General features: G+C 38.7%; 1 long non-coding RNA gene across 1 annotated transcript; it reads right to left on the bottom strand.

Moving 5' to 3' along the window:
• Positions 1–557: 557 nt before the first annotated feature.
• On the bottom strand, positions 558–1,728 carry LOC148357381 (uncharacterized). Its single transcript, XR_015852017.1, has 2 exons — positions 1,350–1,728; positions 558–930 (listed from the first exon to the last, which is right to left on the bottom strand). It is a non-coding gene; the product is annotated as an uncharacterized LOC148357381 (long non-coding RNA).
• Positions 1,729–19,711: the final 17,983 nt, after the last annotated feature.

Below are 19,711 nucleotides of genomic sequence, written 5' to 3'. Positions count from 1 at the left end.
CAACCTAAAGGCCACTATAGAACGTCCCGTGGAAGAGCTGGTCACCATCACAGCTACCACGCCATCCACACCACCGGGCACGTCGTTGGCACCTTCTAATCCGGCGCCAAACCCCAAATCACCCAGAAAAAAAAGGAAGCACGATACACTCCTTGACTTTTTGAAAGCGGAGTCTGCCGGAGCGAGGAAAAGGCTCGAATAAACTGTGGCCAAAACTGAGCGGTTCCCGTCCTTTTTGGGAAGCTCGTGGACAAATTTCCAGAACAGTGACATCTCTGCAATGTTTCCCTTTGTTTTATAAAAGGAATTTTTTTTTTTTTATTAAGAACTCAATGAAGTTCCAGTTTGTTTCCAGCTTTATGGAAGTATTGGTATATTTTTGTTAAAATTTGTGACACATTATTTATTTACTATTATGTATTTTGGCCCAATGTGAGTTTGTTTTTCTGAAAGTAAACTATTATTTAAGTTGGAGTGATTTGTAGTTGTTTTCTGTCCAACAGTCACATAGTTCACACACAGTATCTCACATCATTATGAAATAAACCACCAAGGTGTTACTCAAAATGAAGATGTTTATTGAATAGTAATGCAGAAAAGCACATAATGCAAATGTGGGTCTGACTTCCAGAGCCTAAAATATGGCTTTTGGGCAATTTATTCCATATTAACTGTGGACAATTATTTGTACGGTGGACCAGGGAACCCTGAAGACCCGTGACACCACACGGTAGGACAGAGCGTGGACCAGCCAGTACACGTAGATCAGGACCTCCAGCCATGGCCCTGTTCCCTCTTTAGCAGCTCCTGCAGGGCCCACATAACCTTGCTCAACCTTAAGTCCTGAATGAGTTCTGACTCCACATCCAACCATAAGCACAGGATGGGAACATTCCTGTCCAACCTGTCCACGCTTATGGGACAGCCACTCTGGAACACAATAGATAACAAACAATTTAGACATAAATGTGGGCATAGAAAAGAAAAAGACCGCTTTAACTGTGATGTAAGCATCATGAAAAAATGTTGAAATGACCTTTTTATATTCAATGACAACTCTTTTGAATTAAATTCCTTATGAACTAAGGTTTTTGGGTCGTACAGGGAAGTTTGGTGACGATATTATGTCAGCTAAAGGGTCAGGTGGACTGTTCTTGTGTTTGTTTACGTTTCGTCATGTCACAGATTCAAGACCCCTACTATATGTCATAAAATGGCATTAAGATACTAATAAGTAGATTGCCATTTATGTCTACACAAACATAGGGTATTATGTGAACGTGCATTGTATGTTAACTCTTACTGTATTTGACCGAACGGGTCAATTTTTTTTTAATGAGTGTACGTACCTTGTAAAGATGAATCAGCACTACATAGCGCCGAAGCTGTCTTCAGTATAGCACATTTCTCCTCCGTTGATTGGAGACACGGAAAAGATGATTAGCTTTCAGGCAATCGGTAATAACACAGCAGTAGCGGGCATTTTTAACGTTGCACGAACTCTCCAACTGACACACTACAGGTTGAGACTCGAGTTGTTTACATGTGACGTAGACCAATACGTCACTGAGGTCTACAGCCAATTAATATTACCGCCATCTCCTGGACAGGGGTGGAACCTTGCAAGTCTTGTCCAAACCATCTCCGCTTTGCACTTCACTCGCGGAGGGCACTCCTCTTCGAGGGACCTCACTGGAGGGTCCTCAGGGCCGAGTGAGAGAAATGGGATTGGGCCTAAGTTTACCAATTCTGGGCCTCTTTTTAAAAAGTTTGGACACCCCTGAAATAGATAACAACATGCTGAATAAGCGTACAGCAATATAAGGTTACATGACTGACAGGCCTGCTAATATCAGTAACGACGTAACATATTTAATTATTCTAATAATTCAAGCACACAGAACAATTTGATTGGGTGAGACATAAGGGGGACAGAGCTATCACACGCAACCACTGCGCTAAAAGAACATACATCCATAAACTTTTCTTTTGCAGTTTTTGTGGCAAGTTTACAAAAGAATTCTGCTCGCACCGTGTTTTGAAACCATAATTTAAGAAAGAAAAGTTCAAAATGAGACCCAATGATTTTAAGCAACTGTGGGAGGGAAACAAGTTTAAAGTGGTATATTTGTTGATATAACATTATTCTTTCTTCATAATTTTATGAAATCATCTGACGTCACACAGTGAAATAAAATGCGCTGAAAAAGTACCTTTTGTTTCAAGAGCGAGTTTGGCAGTTTCGGTGAATTTTCTCTTAAATATATGGTATTGCTCGCTCTCCCTCCCCACAAAAATAAAAAATCTAAATATTTTGCTATTATGCCTCTTGGGTCAAAAAGGTTCCCGACCCCTGACTTAACCACTAATAATTACAACCTAGCAGTAACAAAGTACCAACATAGTAATAACAACCTGAAGTAGAACCATCTGTAGATCAGACGAAATTTGCGAAATCCTGTACTGCTAGGTGTAATAAGCTGCACTAAATGTTTTAGAAAAACCAAGATGGAGGCTGTTTAAATAACTGTTTCTGTTGTTTCCTTGGTGAATAAAATAAAACTTGTTGACTCAAATTGTCTTTGTTTTTATACTATGTAGTCTATTTTGCTGTGAGAAATTACATATGCCAGATTATTTTCGTACTGTCCACTATCACTAAATAAGGGGAATTGCAAGCACAAATAAGGGAAGCAATTGGCTGACGCTGACAAGTATGTGTACGGGCTTGTCGGGAAAGCACAATAAAAAAAAAAAATACGGGTAAAATGTATTCCACAAACAGAAGTACCTGATTAGAACCATTAGACCAGGAATGAAAATTTGATGGCATTAAGACCAATTTTCTCAAAGTGACTGAATATTATTTAACCACACGTTCACCTTTATTTGATGGTTCATGTATTTTTTTTTTTATACAGTATACTGAATTATTTTTTTTTTAACCATTGGGAGTTGCTAATCAATACACACTGTCCTTTTAACATATAGAACATTAGTACAATGGACCCTTGTTTATTCTGGGAGTTACATAATGTAAAGTAGAAACACTTGTTATTTCACAATTAAATACTCTTTAATACATCGAAACCAAAAAAAAACCCCCTTTTCAAACTCAAGCATTTGTTTAACAAATAAAAGTACTTTATAAACTAGTTACCCCCTAAATAACTAACTTTAATCATCAATTTGAACTGAAAGCTTTAAATCATGGCGATAATCATTGCCGCACCGTGACCCTGGTAAAATGTAGAGTTACAGGACTCAAAAATTCCTGCCGCTATTGGTTGATGTCATATAAAATGTGGTAAGCTATAGGTGTGCGTCACGGCATTACGGAAAATTCACCTGACAAGCATGTTTGTACATTCAAATATAGGCTGAACTACCTCTCACAATGCCTTTCATTCTTATTTAGTCCGTAATCGTATGTGCTTTGCAAAGACTTTACGCATACAATTCTGTATTTTTTGGTGCTGTATTTATTCGCAAAGACTTGCAGTGATGAGAAATAATAACTATGAAAACAAATATTTTGATTATTAAGAAATAGATGGATAGAGATAGATAGATAGATACTTTATTCATCCCCGAAGGGAAATTCACAAATACAAAGAAGTCACACCATCGTTACCCTTTCTTAGTTGCATGGCTGTAACCAGTCGACGGTTTGGACAATTATTAAGAATAAGTAAGTGATTACAGCAAGGAAATCTTATAATGACAAGGCAATGCTTGAAGTTTTAAAATCAGTTACATGTTTAATGCGTCATCGCTGTTTTCTCCTCCGGTCTGTATCCACCCGCTCTTCCACTCGACCTGCTCAAGTCTCTTTACACCAATTAAATGAAATTTCATTTTTCTTTTAAATATATATTAATTTGTAGTTTTATTTAATCATATACATCCATATTACACGTAAGTAGTACTTACCTTGTACTAGTTTGTTGACTTTATATTTTTATCTGGGATCCCAAGAATGCATTACCATTGTTTTCCATCCCCTACTATTCGGCCAGTTCACTTCTCAGTTCCCACCTCAAAATGGATTAAAATCATATCCGGTGAATCCACAGTACATATTACACTATAACAGTATTGACGCAAAGTTCGAGAAGAAGCGGAGAGACTGTTTAGCCAAGGGGTTTCAAACTCATTTGACCCGGGGGCCGCTGGACCTGGGGTCTTGAAGACATTGGGCCAAATCAGGTTTTCCACGAGAAAACCTCTGGTAAAAATGTTCCACAGTGATATATACATATACATGTATCTATATATCTATCTTTCTATCTATCTATCTATCTATCTATCTATCTATATATATATATATATATATATATATATATATATATATATATATATATATATATTTTATATATTTTACATATCTTAAAAAAGATAAAAGCAAGAAATAAAAGATGAGGAAAGAAGAAAAAGGGAAAAAGAAAGGAGAAAGAAGAACAAAAATAAAAAAGAAGGAAAAAAAACATTAGTGTTTTTTTTCAGGTACCCTTGCCAGCACGATGGCGGACAAGTATTTATGTTTATGTCAAGATAATGCAAATTCCTCCACCTACGAGTATTTTATGGCATGCACGTTAAAACATAATTATTGTATTTTTGCTTATCTTTAAATGAATATATTATTTTAGATGAATGACTTTTTTTCCCACCAAGAGGCTCGTAATACACACTGTCACTTTAAATTTTTATATAAAAACGGGGGCCTCAAACTGTCTTCCTGCAGACCACAACTGGCGCCTGGGCTGCAAGTTTGAGACAAGAAGGCAGAACACAATGCATGATAGAAATCAGTGAAGTAGCAACACAGTAAAAAATGAGTTGTTTTATCAAGGGTTCACTGGACTGCTAGAATTATAATATAAAAGTTGCGTACAGTCAAATTAATCAATTTTAATCTAGTATTTCTATTGAGATTGGGATTAAATGTTTTAAGGGGGTAAAAAGCAACACTATTGGCTCTATAAATAACAATAATATCAACCATTTGTTTTTTTTTTAAACTTTATGTCACAGTTTTTTTTTCAATATGACTGCACAAAGAAATAAAAAAAGAATGAGTCTATTTTTACAGTGACAATAAAGCCACTTTTGATTGTTTCAAGGTTAACCGCTCACCCTCATAGTGTTTGTTTGATGTTCCCGCCAGCGCCAAGTCAAATATTTCCTTTAATAGGGTAATAATAGTTCTGTTGTTCTTCTCCAAACATTATACAGTAATTAGAAAGTTGACATTCAAACTTTGATTAGGTCTCATTATTGATCCCGCTCAGTTCATTTGCACTCCTTTGCTATTCTTTCTCATCCTGCTAAAATTGCTTTCATCCTGTTTTCAGATACTCCGAAATGATTTTCCTTTTGTGAGTTCTCTGAAGCATCAATTTTGGCTAGACAAATCATCCTATATGCATACATTGCTCTTTGCTTGAAACTATCTTGAACCGGAGATGATTTTAGGCTGAGCACCCAGATCAGGTATGAGCAACTACCAAACAAAAATGGTTAAAATATAATAATAATAGTAAAAATAGTAGTTGTAATAGAAACGTTTTGTGTGTATATATAGGCAGAAGTTTAACTGAAGTTTACAGTCAAGGTGTCACGCCATCAGACCGCGTTGTGGCTGCAAATAGCTAAAAAATCATTTATATGGAAGCTAATTAATTTATCAATGTTCATTTTTAAGACACTTTATGATGAAAAGGAACAGAACAGACCTTAACCCAAAACAAACTTTTCCCCCAAAGGCTCTAGCAAAGCACCTAGAGCAGAAGTCTTAAACTCGTGGCCCCCAGGGTGATAGTGTGAGGCCCCCGCCTTAATACTAATGTGAAAAGGACAGTATGAAACATTTGGTGGCCTGGAGGGGGATGGGCACCACCAGGCTGTTCTTTCCCAAGACACACCACACGAAACGGGGCCCCAATGTCCCGAGTGGTTAAGGGATCCACCCACCCAGGCAGCCAAAAGCGAGTGTTAAAACACGCAAGGAAGAATACAAACTACGGTGACTCATAGTGACCAAATTATTTTTCTTGCCCTGTGTTTCCCAATGTTTTTGGTCTTTCGGCCACCCGTGGGAGCAAGATCGTGTTTGATTATGACCGCTATCTCTAGGTTAGGCTCATGTTGAGTCAAATAACTAAAACATTCCCAAGTATTTAAGAAAATCCATATGTATATGATGTTTCATGTATTTTTGCTACGTGTTAAACACTCCTGTTGTCTTTGGCTCAGAACAACCCACCGCTTTATTGTAAAAAGCTCTGAAAAATTCCTCATATATTTTTTCAACTTTAAGTGCTCTAATTTTTCTGCGGTCCCAAAAGTAGAAAAACTGAATTGTTGTTTTTATTCTTTCTTGCATCTAAACTGTACAAAAAAAGTACAATTATATCCTTTAAAATGAGGACATCAGGAGAGGTAAAACAAACCTTTTTTCAATGGATTACATTTTTTACCGCTAGGAGGCACTGAATAGAACACACTGTTCCTTTAGGTGCAACTCTAGTGGATAATGGATCAATTTATTTTACATTGATTGATTTTAATTCCTAATGTTTATATATGTCACGGTTGCCATGGCGCCCAATTGGTCCCCGCCGTGTGGTGCCAGGTTCTGTCACGGTTGCCACGGTGCCCAATTGGCCCCGTCCATGGACACCAGCTGAAACGCGTTGACAGATTGCTCCCTTACTACTTAAACGCTGTCTTGTGAGTTGCCTGGTGTCGGAGTGTCTGCGAAACTCCTGCTAAAACTGTTGTGATACCTCAATCCCCGTTTTTGCCTGTGCTTTCGTTCTTGTTTTGCCAAACCTGTGAATCCCCGCCTTGCCTGTGTTTTTTTCGCTCTTGTTTTGCCAAGCCCTGTGAATCCCCGTTTTGCCTGTGTTTTTGCTCTTTTTTTGCCAAGCCCAGTGAATCTCCTTTTTTGACTGTATTTTGCTACTGTTTTGTTCTCTTGGGATTTGTTTGATTTTGACCACTTCCTCGTTCCGATCAATCTACTTCTGCGACCAATGATTCCCGGATCGAATGTGCGCTCATACCTCTTCTCCCAATAAACTGTGAGTAACGTTACGCCATTGGGTCCTCCTTCCTGTTTCCTGTCCTGGTCTGTGACAATTTCATCTTATTTAATGTGGGGAATTAGAAAAAAAACAAACAACATTTGAGAACGGTGGAACATTTTTATCAGAACTTATTTGTGGCCCAACTTAACCCAGACCCTAGCTCCGATGGCCCCCAGATCAATTTTAGTTTGATATCCGTGACTTGGAGCAATTTCATTGGATGAGCAGCAGGAATAGGGGGAGCTCTATACAGGGCGTGTACACTCTTTCTACTCGCTCAGCGCCTTCTGCACTGAAGGTAAATCGGTTGGTATTGTAGTTTGCGGTACTTTGTGACATTTTTTCAAAATAATTTTCTTGCACCATTATTTAGGACAGAAATGAGAAATTGAGCTTCAACACTCCTAAGTGACTGTGGGAGGGAGCCAAATTGTATGTGGTATATTTGTTGAAATGGGACACAGGCTCTAGCATTATTAGATTTTATGAAAGCATCAAATGTCACACAGTGATATAAAATGCGCTGAAGATTTAGCTTTTGCCTGTAGAGCGGGTTTGATGGTTTTGTTGAATTTGTTTTCAAATATATGGTGTAGCTCTATAAAAAAAAAAAAAAAAACATTAAAATGATTTTGCTCTTTGGGTCCAAAAGATGTCCAACCCCTGTTCTAAACCATAAATTAGTGTTTATAGTCTTTTGCGTGGAAAGAGACCTTCTTGTTTCTATGTTAAAAATAGTGTTTTTATTTTTCAGAATATTTCTTTTCTCCAGCTTTTCATAATATTTTTTTTTAGTTTTCTACGAATATTTTTGTTACCCTGACGTTGTTCTCATGTTCTGTACAATTATATTTTTAATAGTTTTTTTTCCTAGTTTTATTCCTGAACATTTGTTTGATGTTTTTCAAAAACTCCTTTTTGTTTTTTCAGATTTTTTTTCTGAGTACTCCTTCTAGTTTTTTTTCAAGACACACAGGAGAATTAATTTTGCTGATCAAATTTAAATTCACGGGTCAAGAGTGCTTATTATTTGTTCTAAAATACTAAAAAAATATTTTCATACAGCATTTAATATAGCGCACAAAGTCAAGCCAGCATGAATGGGATTTTTTTATTTTTTATTTCGTATCAGACGCTTTTTGCATCTCAGGTTTGCATGTTCTCCCCGTGCTTGCGTGGGTTTTCTCCGGGCACTCCGGTTTCCTCCCACATTCCACAAACATGCTTGTCAGGTTAATTGGCCAATGGAATGAAATGATGAAATGAAATGATCTGCATTTATATAGCGCTTTTCAAGTCAATGAAGACTTCCCAAAGCGCTTTACAATGTGCTTCACAATTCTCTATTCACACACACACACTAACACACCAGTAGCGTCCGTGCTGCCATGCAAGGCGCCAACCTGCTTATTTGGGGCATTAGGGATTCAGTGTCCCACTTCGACATACAACACGGAGAAGCCGGGAATCGAACCTGCGATCTCTTGATCCCAAGACGAGCGCTCTACCACCTGAGCTAATGCCGATCCAAAATGTCCCTAGGTGTGCATGAGCAAGTGAGTTGTCCGTCTCCGTGTGCCCTGCGACTGGCTGGCAACATGTTTAGGGTGTCCCCTGGCCACTGCCCGAAGACAGCTAGGAAGGGCTCCAGCACCCGCGCGGCCCTACTGAGGATAAGCGGTGCTAATAATGGAGTTTACCACTAAAACATCATGCCAGTTAGAAATTAACTATTCTGAAAAAACACAATGACTGGTGAGGCAGTTTCAGAACCTTTCTGTGTGTTTTCAATTCAAAGTAATTGAAATTGGCTGGTTTTGTTAAAAAAAAATGTAAACAATTTTGGTCATATTGTACAAAAACACCCCCAAAAAACGATTTGGTTTGTTTGAAAGGAGCTGTACCGAATTCAGAACGTTGTTTTAGTCGCTGTCGCCGTCTCCTGGCTTGTGTCATCATTACAATCTCCATCAGCTCTTTTAGGATGTACGTGCAAGTACAGAAATTTCTTAGACACGCTTGAATAACCTTTTTTTCATCTACTTGGGGTTTGGGTTGACGTTTGGACTGTACTTGAAGAAGGCCTCCTCTTACTTTCACAATTTTCAGGCTGCCTTAACAAATAGAAGGAAAAAAATCATGACTCCACTCTTCAGCTCTCCCAGGTCCCTTGTTCTTCCTACCTAATGTGTTCCAACCCGAACGGTTTCGCTAAAAGTAAGATAAAAGCCGTGGTGGAAAATAAAGCCCATGTGCCTGTTCCCCGGCTAGGAGGATTTCACCCTGTGGTTTCAGTATGTTCAGTAGGACCATTAGCATAACTTTACTTTGCATGGCTGATGAGACTGATGGTTCTCTAGTTGGAGCATCGTTAAATGTTTCCTTTCTTTGGTAGCATAATTACTAGCGATTTTGTCCATGCAGATGGCCATTGTCCTGTTTGCCAGAGATTTCTGCAAATCTCTGTCAAAATGTCTTGGTTATATTTTTCCCTGCGTCATCCTGAATGCTGATGACTTTTGCCTATTTTGTTTGTATGAGGTATTTTACAATCTGGAGGCTTTGTGTGAATTGTTCTTGTTAAGGCACTCTTCTAACTCCAATCATTGGTCCATTTCTCCTTTGCTTCTCTAAAGCTATTTTTGATTTTCTTTTTGGCTGCTTTATACTTGACTGTCTTCCAGGGCTGTTTCTTTTCTTCTTTAGTTCTCACCTTGTGTCACACTATTGGAAGATTTAGTTTTTAACCCAAAGCTTTATTTTTTTCAGTGTTTTCCTACAATTTATTTTGCTGCCTCAATCATCATCTCTGAGAACTAAATGGTCAGGGTTTGTACATCTTTGTCTAAGGCGAACAAAGGTACAAACCTCCCGCCAATAAAGGCCTGGTTTAAGAAGCCGTTGTCCTCTTTTATTAGTTTGTAGGCTAGAGCTTGTTCCACTGAAGTTTCCAGGTATGTAAAAATGAAGTCTGCAGAGCAACACATCACTACAAATTGAGAAACTCTGGATGAAAACTTGGACTTTGTCGATAACACATGGCAAGTCTCCCCGCAGCCGATTAGTTCTGCTCCAGTTCTGCAGAGAGTGACGAGCTAATCGGCGGTATGTCAGTGCTGAGCGAAGGCCTCTAAGGAGCTGGCGGGACTTATTGATGTATTTGCGATGCAAGGCAGTCTCAAAACAATGCCAATGTGACGCATGGAGCCGAGCAACGTCAACGCACTACTTTGAGGGAGGGATTATATTTTCACAAGCCTAGGTGCCGTGTTAAAAGGCACAGTCCCCGTGGCTTGTTCTATTTCTGTATTTAACACTACACAGGGCGCACTCACACGATATGTTGTGGCCGCGTTACAACAACATAGCATAGTATGTATGCATGTTTGAAAATACGACAAAAGTAAAACAGAGATTTGTTGCGGTTTATTTAAGTTTTGTTTACAAAATGAAACAATGATAAAACAAATTTTCAAAACAAACTTAGCTAAATCTCCATTAAAAGGTTGACTTTCTTCACTTTCAGAGTCACTTTCCGAAAGCGTACACAGTGCCGGCAGACACGTCGTTGCAAGCGTTTCATTCTTTTCATTGTAATCCGCTGGAAGTTTCTGCACCGCCTTAGTCCTGGCCCCGGTATATATAAATATATATATATATATATATATATATATATATATATATATATATATATATATATATATATATATATATGTGGGTGTATGTCAAATGATGTTTAATTACTGCAAGGGTGTCAAACGTGCAGCCCACAGGCCGTATCAGGACCGCCAAGCGTTTTCATCTGGCCCTAAAGACAACACCAAAAGAAGCACAAGAGAAAAATGTGTTGCAGTTTGAAATATTTACACTTGGTGTCGCGAAAGCCAGGCACCACTGACAACCTTAAAACCCTACAACTACTTTCTCTGTCTTTCTCTCTCCCTCTCTTTCTTTTTCTCTCTCCCTCTCTTTCTTTCTCCCTCTTTCTCTTTTTCATTTTTCTTTCTCCCTCTTCTAATCTTTACTTTCTTTCTCTCTTTCTTTCTGTTTTTATTTCTTTCTGGCTATGTTTTTTTTCTCTTTTCTCTCATATTTTTCTCTCTTTGTCTCTGTATTTATCTGACTCTTTTTTTCTCTCTTTTTCTCTCTTTGTCTCTCTCTTCTCTATTTCCTGTCTTTTTCTCACTTTTTCTCTTGCTCTCTTTTTTCTATTTCTCTCTTTCACCCCTCTCTCTTCTTTCTCTCTTTTAGTCTCTCTTTCTTTTTTTCTCTTTATCCCTCCCCTCTCTCTTTGTCTTTCCATCTCTTGTCTCTTTCTCTACTTCTTTCCTTCCATCTGTTTCAAATTTTTTTATTCATTCCGTCTTCTTTCCATCTTTCTCTCTCTCTCTCTCTTTTACTCTATTTCTCTCAAATTTACTTGTCCTGTCCCCACAAGAGTGTTTTTTACCATATGGCCCCCGAGCTATTTCTGTCACTTGTGACATCGTACAGACACATATTTGTTAATTAATGCGATAATGATGCCAATGTGCAGTGACGACGTAGAGCGCTAAAACGACCCTGTCAAACTACATATTGGGAGAATTTGGGTACTAACCGAATCCCATTATAAAATGCTATTCGATTTACACAGGGTTTGGAGGTCCGTCTTTGCAAAAACATATGTCACGTATGTTGCTTCCAGGTGTTCTTCATAGTTGGGAGAATGACGCTGTTAAGAACTTAATTCCGAGCCTTCCTCGCAAAGCCGTTGCTAACTTGCCAGATGTCCACAAACAAAGCGTTCATTAGCGAATCTCGGCTTTGTGTGTCAGGAGCAACACTTTCAAGTGCTAATTGGACAGTCCACCCAAATGTTTTGGGATTCCTGGATTGTCAGAGCTTCTTCTGCAGCAAAGTGCAATGTTGAGGATTTACTCTAATATATTTTAACTGGGGAGCCACATGCTAAAAAAAAAATCTCACGACGACCAAACTAGTAGGTTTAAGAGAAAGAGAGCAAGAGAGAAAGGGAGAAAAGAGAGAGAGAGAGAGAGAGAGAGAGAGAGAGAGAGAAGAGTGAGCCTGAGAAAGAAAGAAAGAAAGTGAGAAAGTGAGAAAGAGAGGAAAAAGAAGGAGAGAAATAGATAATTTGAATACACAGTGAATATCTGAACAACGTTTTGTTCAGAATTTCATAGGCCAACCATTGTGTCAATTATCATTCACGTCAGTCTTATCATCCTTTTTATCAAGGCAGGCCTTTATTGGCTAATGCTAGCTTTGTGCGGTGAAAAAAGCCAATCATAAAGTCAGAGGCCAACAGCCATATTGAAAATAATTTTAAGAGTCTGTTTATTTTGAAAATTGAGTTTTAAAGCGAAACGACAATGTACGTCCAATGATGCAGGAATGCTTTTAGGCGGATTTTTTTTTATCTGTCACTATTACCATGTATTTCGGAGATTTTACACAGTTGGATTCACTGGGCGGTTCTGAATGGAATAACTAAATTTTTGCAGAATATTAACTCATCAGCTGACTTTCTTGCATACTTTAAGGTGAGCTATCGCAGCTTTATAGTTGTCGGGTATCGTTTCAGACTGTGATGAGTGCACTTTAAAATGGTAAATCGTATCTTGAATTCCAATAGTTTATGCTTTCCAATGATGTGCAGCATGACCTATTTCTGTCACTTGTGACATCGTACAGACACATATTTGTTAATCAACAGTCCGAGTTTCGACTCATGGCGGGGGCCTGAAACTATCGTCTTGCAGGACGCCAGTATGAGGCTCCTTGTTTGAAAGGCTTTGATTGGATTGCAATGCTTTAGAACATCATCCTTAGCGGTCGTAAATGCCGAAACAATGCGTGCATATTGTCCGTCGAAGCGACCGATTGATCTCGACAGTGAGCACTCGTTCACGTTTCACATTTGCTACCTCGTGAGAGTGTCATGATCTTTCTACTGCCCCCTCAATTTCCCAAAGCTCATTTCCTCAGCCCCTGTCAAACAACATCTTCACTGGCTGCCACTGTTTAATTAATAGGTGTGCAACACACCAGCACGCTCGCTCCTACTGTATTAAGGAACTCCTCCGCTGGGACACCATTCGTTTCGGAAGCCTTGCGTGGGCAACAGAAGCCAAGGCGATGCAGAGAAATGTACTACGTTCCACCAACATGCAGATGCGGAGGAGTCGTGGCAGAAGATATTCCTCCTGGAAATCTCTGTCTTAGTCCCTTGCGCTAGTGCTTTTATTGCAAGCAACCTTCCTCTGTCTTCCATGGTAATTCATCATGGAATATCAAAAAACTCTGCATAGAAATGAGGTGTCAGTAGTCTGTGAATAATTGGTTTCTGTAAGGTGTTGCCATACTTATTAAACCCTCTTGACTTTTTTCCTCATGCTGTGGCAGCTTGTATAATAGAGTTGAGGAAATATTGCACTTAGAATTTACTGAAATTTATTCTATCTTTCTTTTGGATTTCCTTAAAGCAGGCGTCGGGAACCTATGGCTCATGAGCCATTATTGGCTTTTTTCATAAGTACTTATGACTCGGAGCTAAAAAAAAAAAAAAACTTGTACGATTTTTAATGGATTGTTATATGCAGAGTCGATCTTGTATGTATAGTACACAATTTTAACTACACTTTTACAGTCCAGGTTTCACACAAACAAACCCTGATCAGACTGTAAATCGCTAAATAATCCTTTATGTTGAAGCTCATTAAACAATCTATGTTTATTGTTGAGACACTTTATGATGAAAAGCATAGAACAAATATTTAACACCCAAAAGCATTATCAAAGGACTTAGTTCAATTTGACCGGGTGTACGGTAGGAATATGCGGAGCTATACACTTGGCTGCACATTCCTTCTATTCATCGGCCAGCGCCGTCTGCACTGAAGGTAAATATGTTGGTATCCTCGTTTGAATTTTTTTGGTGACATTCTTACAAAAGATTTTGGCTTGCATCTTGTTTTGAAACCATTGTGTAGGACGAAAATTACCCTTAACACTTTTAAATAACTGCGGAAGGGAGACCATTTTTAAGTGGTATACAGTATCTGTATCCATATGGGAAACAGGCTATGACACTATTATTATTTCATAGATTTTATAAAATAATTTAATGTCACACAGTGAAATATAATAGACTAAAGAATTAGCTTTTGTTTTTAGAGCAGATTTGGAAATTTTATTGAATCTTGTCTTAATAGATATGGCGCATCCCTCCCCCGAAAAATCTAAAAACGTTTGCTTTAATGGCTCTTTCGGTCAAAACTGTTCCCGATCACTGCCTTAAAGGTACCTAAAAAAGACCATTAATTTTTTCAATTAGGCACAGAACATGTAGTGTTTTTCCCCACAATTATGCAGATGTGTTGCAAAGTATTCCATACGTTGGGGGACTCTAGGAATTTAGTCTCAAAGTTGACCATTTTAGAGTTGTGACGCTATTGAAGGAAAACCGAATTTTCAAAATGGTTAATCCCCTTAACATAACATGTGGGGCAGCTCCGAAAGACACAGTTACTGTACTGGATAGCGATTGCATACCACCCATTTCTGATTGGAGAAATTAGAACTTTGCTTAACCTTTTTCTTGGGACCTTGGGACTGTTTTTATTTCGAGTTGCATGCTTCGACCTCCGAAAGTTTCCTGGGGTTGTCATGATTACTGATGCGGGACACCTGAGGCTGCCCCATTGGCGCCAACAGCCACGGACCCTGATTGGCTGTTGGACTCTTTTTAAACTTTCGTCTTCCTGAAAGACTCGTCAGATCGTCTGCGAACCTATGCTCCCAACTAGGCAAGGTTTTGTGACTCTTCGACTCTATCCTGCCCTGTTTTCTGTCTGATTCCCGTTGCCGACCTTTTTTCTGGACCCGTTTATGTTTTTGCTCCTCCTCCCCGGCCATCGGCATGTTTTTTCTCGCTGTCAACGGCTACCTTCGCTCGACACGGAAGTGCCACCTCCGCGTTCCAGCTATCTCCTACCCGTGACCGACGATCATCGGATCGTGGATGCAAGTACTGTTCTCCTTCTAAATAAAACTAAGTAAAACGAACGCAATTGGGTCCCGTCTCCGTTCCTGGTCCGTGAGAGCGGTAAGTTTACTTGCCTCTGTTACAGTGTACTATCCTTGTTTGTTTTCGCCTCAACATAGGTAGGCGATTATGACTTTTTGTCGGTGTTTTTCACACGGTTGGTATAATATTGTTAGGCTAGCGCCCTGTTAGAGTCTGGGCTGGACTTCTTGCTATGTTTGCTCCTGGTTAGCCCTTGTTAGCAGCCAGGTAATCAGGGAGCCTGACATGTCCATTGTTTTTTTCCTGGCTGCAGCAGCCGTTGTACACTAAATTACCCCCCTGTACCGGACACACACACACACACACACACACACACACACACACACACACACACACACACACACACACACATATATATATATATATATATATATATATATATATATATATATATATACTGGACTGTCTCAGAAAATTAGAATATTGTGATAAAGTTCTTTATTTTCTGTAATGCAATTAAAAAAAACAAAAATGTCATACATTCTGGATTCATTACACATCAACTGAACTATTTCAAGCCTTTTATTATTTGAATATTGCTGATTTTGGCTTACAGCTGAAAAAAACTCAAAAATCTTATCTCAAAATATTAGAATACTTCCTCAGACCAAGTAAAAAAATAATTTTATAACAGCAAAACTAAATCAAACATTTGAAAATGTCCATTGATGCACTCAGTACTTGGTTGGGAATCCTTTTGCACGGATTACTGCATCAATCCGGCGTGGCATGGAGGCAATCAGCCTGTGGCATTGCTGAGGTGTTATTGATGCCCAGGATGCTTCGATAGCGGCCTTCAGCTCATTTGCATTTGTAGGTCTGGTGTCTTTCATCTTCTTCTTAACTATACCCCACAAATTCTCAATGGGGTTCAGGTCAGGGGAATTAGCAGGCCAATCAAGGACAGTGATGCCATGGTCAGTGCACCAGTTACTGGTGGTTTTGGCACTGTGGGCAGGTGCCAGATCATGCCGGAAAATGAAATCCTCATCTCCATAGAGCTTTTCAGCAGATGGAAGCATGTAGTGCTCTAAAATCTCTTGGTACACAGTTGCATTTACTCTGGACTTGATGAAACACAGTGGACCAACACCAGCAGCTGACATGGCTCCCCAAACCATTGCTGACTGTGGGAACTTCACACTGGATTTCAAGCAACTTGGATTTTGCTCCTCTCCAGCCTTTCTCCAGACTCTGGCGTCTTGACTTCCAAATGAAATGCAAAACTTGCTTTCGTCTGAAAAGAGGACTTTGGACCACTCTGCAACTGTCCAGTGCTTCTTCTCCTTAGCCCAAGTCAGACGCTTCTTCCGTTGTCTTGAGTTCAGAAGTGGCTTGACCATGGGAATACGGCTATTGTAGCCCATTTCCCGGACACGTCTGTGAACTGTGGCTTTTGATACCTGGACTCCAGCTTCAGCCCACTGTCTTTGAAGCTCCCCCAAATTCTGGAAGCGGCTCTTCTTCACAATTTTGTTAAGGCTGCGGTCATCTCTCTTGGTTGTGCAGCGTTTCCGGCCACATTTTTCCCTTCCAACAGACTTTTTGTGGATATGCTTTGAAACTGCACTCTGTGAACAGCCTGCTCTTTGAGAAATTTCTTTTTGTGTCTTACCCTCCTGATGGAGGGTATCAATGATGGTCCTCTGGACAGCAGACAGATCAGCAGTCTTCCCCATACTTGTGATTTAGTTTACTGAACCAAGCTGAGTGTTTTTAAGGCTCAGGAAATCCTCGCAAGGTGTTCCGAGTTAATTAGATGATTCAGGTGATTAGTTGAATAGCCTACTTGTATACTTTTTCATGATATTCTAATATTTTGAGATAGGATTTTTGAGTTTTCTTAAGCTGTAAGCCAAATTCAGCAATATTCAAATAATAAAAGGCTTGAAATAGTTCAGTTGATGTGTAATGAATCCAGAATGTATGACATTTTTGTTTTTTTAATTGCATTACAGAAAATAAAGAACTTTATCACAATATTCTAATTTTCTGAGACAGTCCAGTATATATATATATATGTTATGTCTATGTTCATTTGCCTTCAAATAGATTTTCATCCTTTATATAATTTTCTTTTATTTTGATAGCTTATCTATAAAATTACTGTCACATGTTTTGACTATTTTTCACCAAATGCATATTACACAAATCTCAACTGTATGTAACATCTTACATGCAAATATTTCTGTGTAAATATTGTTTCACTATAACTTTATCTTCTCCTTAATTTAGTGTCCACTTAATTCCTGCGTCCTCATATTCACCTCTTTTTTTTTTTTTTTTTTAATTATTCACAGCTTGCTCGGTGTCACGTGTGAATCCCCCTTCTAGATTTAAAACCATTATTCAACCCAGAAAAATAACTCCCTTTTTAATTAATCACTGCCAAGGCCGTGCTATGACCCATGATCTGACCTACTCAGGATTAATCAGTTTCTCGTTATCTATATCTATGTTTTACTCTGTCAATAAGGGGGTCCACTTGGCCTTTTAGCCATTGAGAATCGGGCGGTAAAACCCTACCCTCTTCACGGCTTCTCCTCGGAAGTGGGTAAATGGCCTGGGGGGTGTTAGCGCATGTGAATGATTTGGCATATTGTGGGGGCGGCGTGGAGCGAGGCATATTACTGTGTGCCTGCTCTTCCTCCCTTTAATCGACGCGGTTCACTATATGGCCCTGTATATTCGTTATCCTCCTTTTTAGGATACATTACGGTATTTCCACAAAGGTAATGCCATAAATCGCAAATGGTTTGCATCTAAACAACGCATTTCAAGTCAATGAAGATCTTCAAAAGCACTCTATAATGTGCTCCACTCTACCCATTTACTTACTCTAGATTTAAAACAGTTCAATGTTGAAAAAGTAAGTTTTTTTTTCCAATCTATTGTATTAAGGTTAGTCTCACTTAATTTTCACCAAATTATCTCTCTTAATATTTAATTAACTTTCCCCTTTATGTTTCTCTCTCCCTTTTTTTTTTTTTTTTTTTTTTTAAACCAATTAAATCTACTATTTTAGCTTCACCTATTTAATGTGAAAATGGCATCTATTTATTTATGAGTTATCTTACTCATTTGAATTTCACTCAATCCATTTTTTCCATTTTAATTGAAAGAGAAAAAAAAAGTATTTATAAACAATTTTTTCAATATTTTTTGGTATAAAAATGCCCTTATCTCAAATTAGTGTATTTCAATTCACTCAATTAGATTTTTCCTAGTCTTCCCAGTCCTTTTTTACCAATTTTTTGAACTGAAAACAGGAATATTTTATCTTTTTCGGTATTATTCTGACATTATTTTGATTTAACGCATCTAAATAGCCCATTTATATATTTTTTTTATTTTTATTTTTTTATTAAATACAATTGCCTAGTGGCAACTTTATTTTCATTCGCTCTCTCTCAATCACACAGACGTCTTGTTTTTTATCGTGATCACGCTCTTACATCGCTTGTTCTTATTTTTTTTTTTTTCTTTCCACTTATTTTCAGTTGACAGAGGACTCCGCACATCCTTGTGAAATTTAACTAACTTTAAAGCGCTGGGTTAGGGGAGTCCACGCCTCCCGCGGAATTTTAACTGTCTGAAAACTATTTACCTGATAGAGTCTAGAATTGTCAGGGTTTTTCTGTTAAGAATCTGCCCACCGTAATTTTCGTTTTCAACGGAGGATTCTTTAATCTTTGTCTCTGTTAAGATTTTATTCTTAATCTTTTCGACGGAGGATTCTTAAACCTTAAGAATCTACCCCCCCCCCCGCTCGCGAGTCAATTTCTTTTACCGGTTATCTACATGCACACAATGTTACGAATAAATTTTACTCACGATTCTCTAAGTCCGTCTTTCCCGTCCTGTCCGGTATCCTGCTCGTGTATCCAGTATCCGGTATCGACCCCGTCTGTCCCGTCCTGTCCGGTATCTTGCTCATGTTTCCTGGATCCGGTATCGATCCCGTCTGTCCCGTCCTGTCCGGTATCCTGCTCGTGTATCCTGTATCTGGTATCGATCTCGTCTGACCCTGGCTTCCTGTTTTCCAACGCCAGACTTCTCTGCCCAACTTTTCCTGCCCAGCAATCGTTTATGTTCCCGGCGTTTGTGTTCGCCCCGTTTCCGTAAAATAAAGCTTGGTGTGAAAACGTTATGCTTTTGGGTCTACCGTCCATTCAGTTCTGACAAGGTATTGGTATTGGTGAGAGGTTAAAGGGGGAACTCTATTAAAATTCAATAACGTAATAATCTAGCCAATGTTGTTGTCTATCCAAATAGTGCCAGTTTTTGTTCACAACTTCTAGTTTTGCTTTGTTATATTTTATTATTATTGTTTTGTGTTCTATTCAAGCTTCTTCCGTAGATGATTAGTGAAAGAAAAGTCCATAAATCCAAGAGTGTGTGTCTCTTGATTATAGTATATTGAACTATCAAAACGGTTAAAAGAATTCACCTAAAGTTTGTGTAGCCACCCTTCAGAATAACTAAACATATGTGGTGCTCCAAAAAGGCGAGGCAAATTTTGAAAAGA

Source organism: Urocampus carinirostris, chromosome 11, assembly GCF_059441175.1.
Source record: "Urocampus carinirostris isolate Australia breed hairy pipefish chromosome 11, RoL_Ucar_1.0, whole genome shotgun sequence".
NCBI lineage: Eukaryota > Metazoa > Chordata > Actinopteri > Syngnathiformes > Syngnathidae > Urocampus > Urocampus carinirostris.
This window is presented reverse-complemented; position numbering and strand designations above follow the sequence as displayed.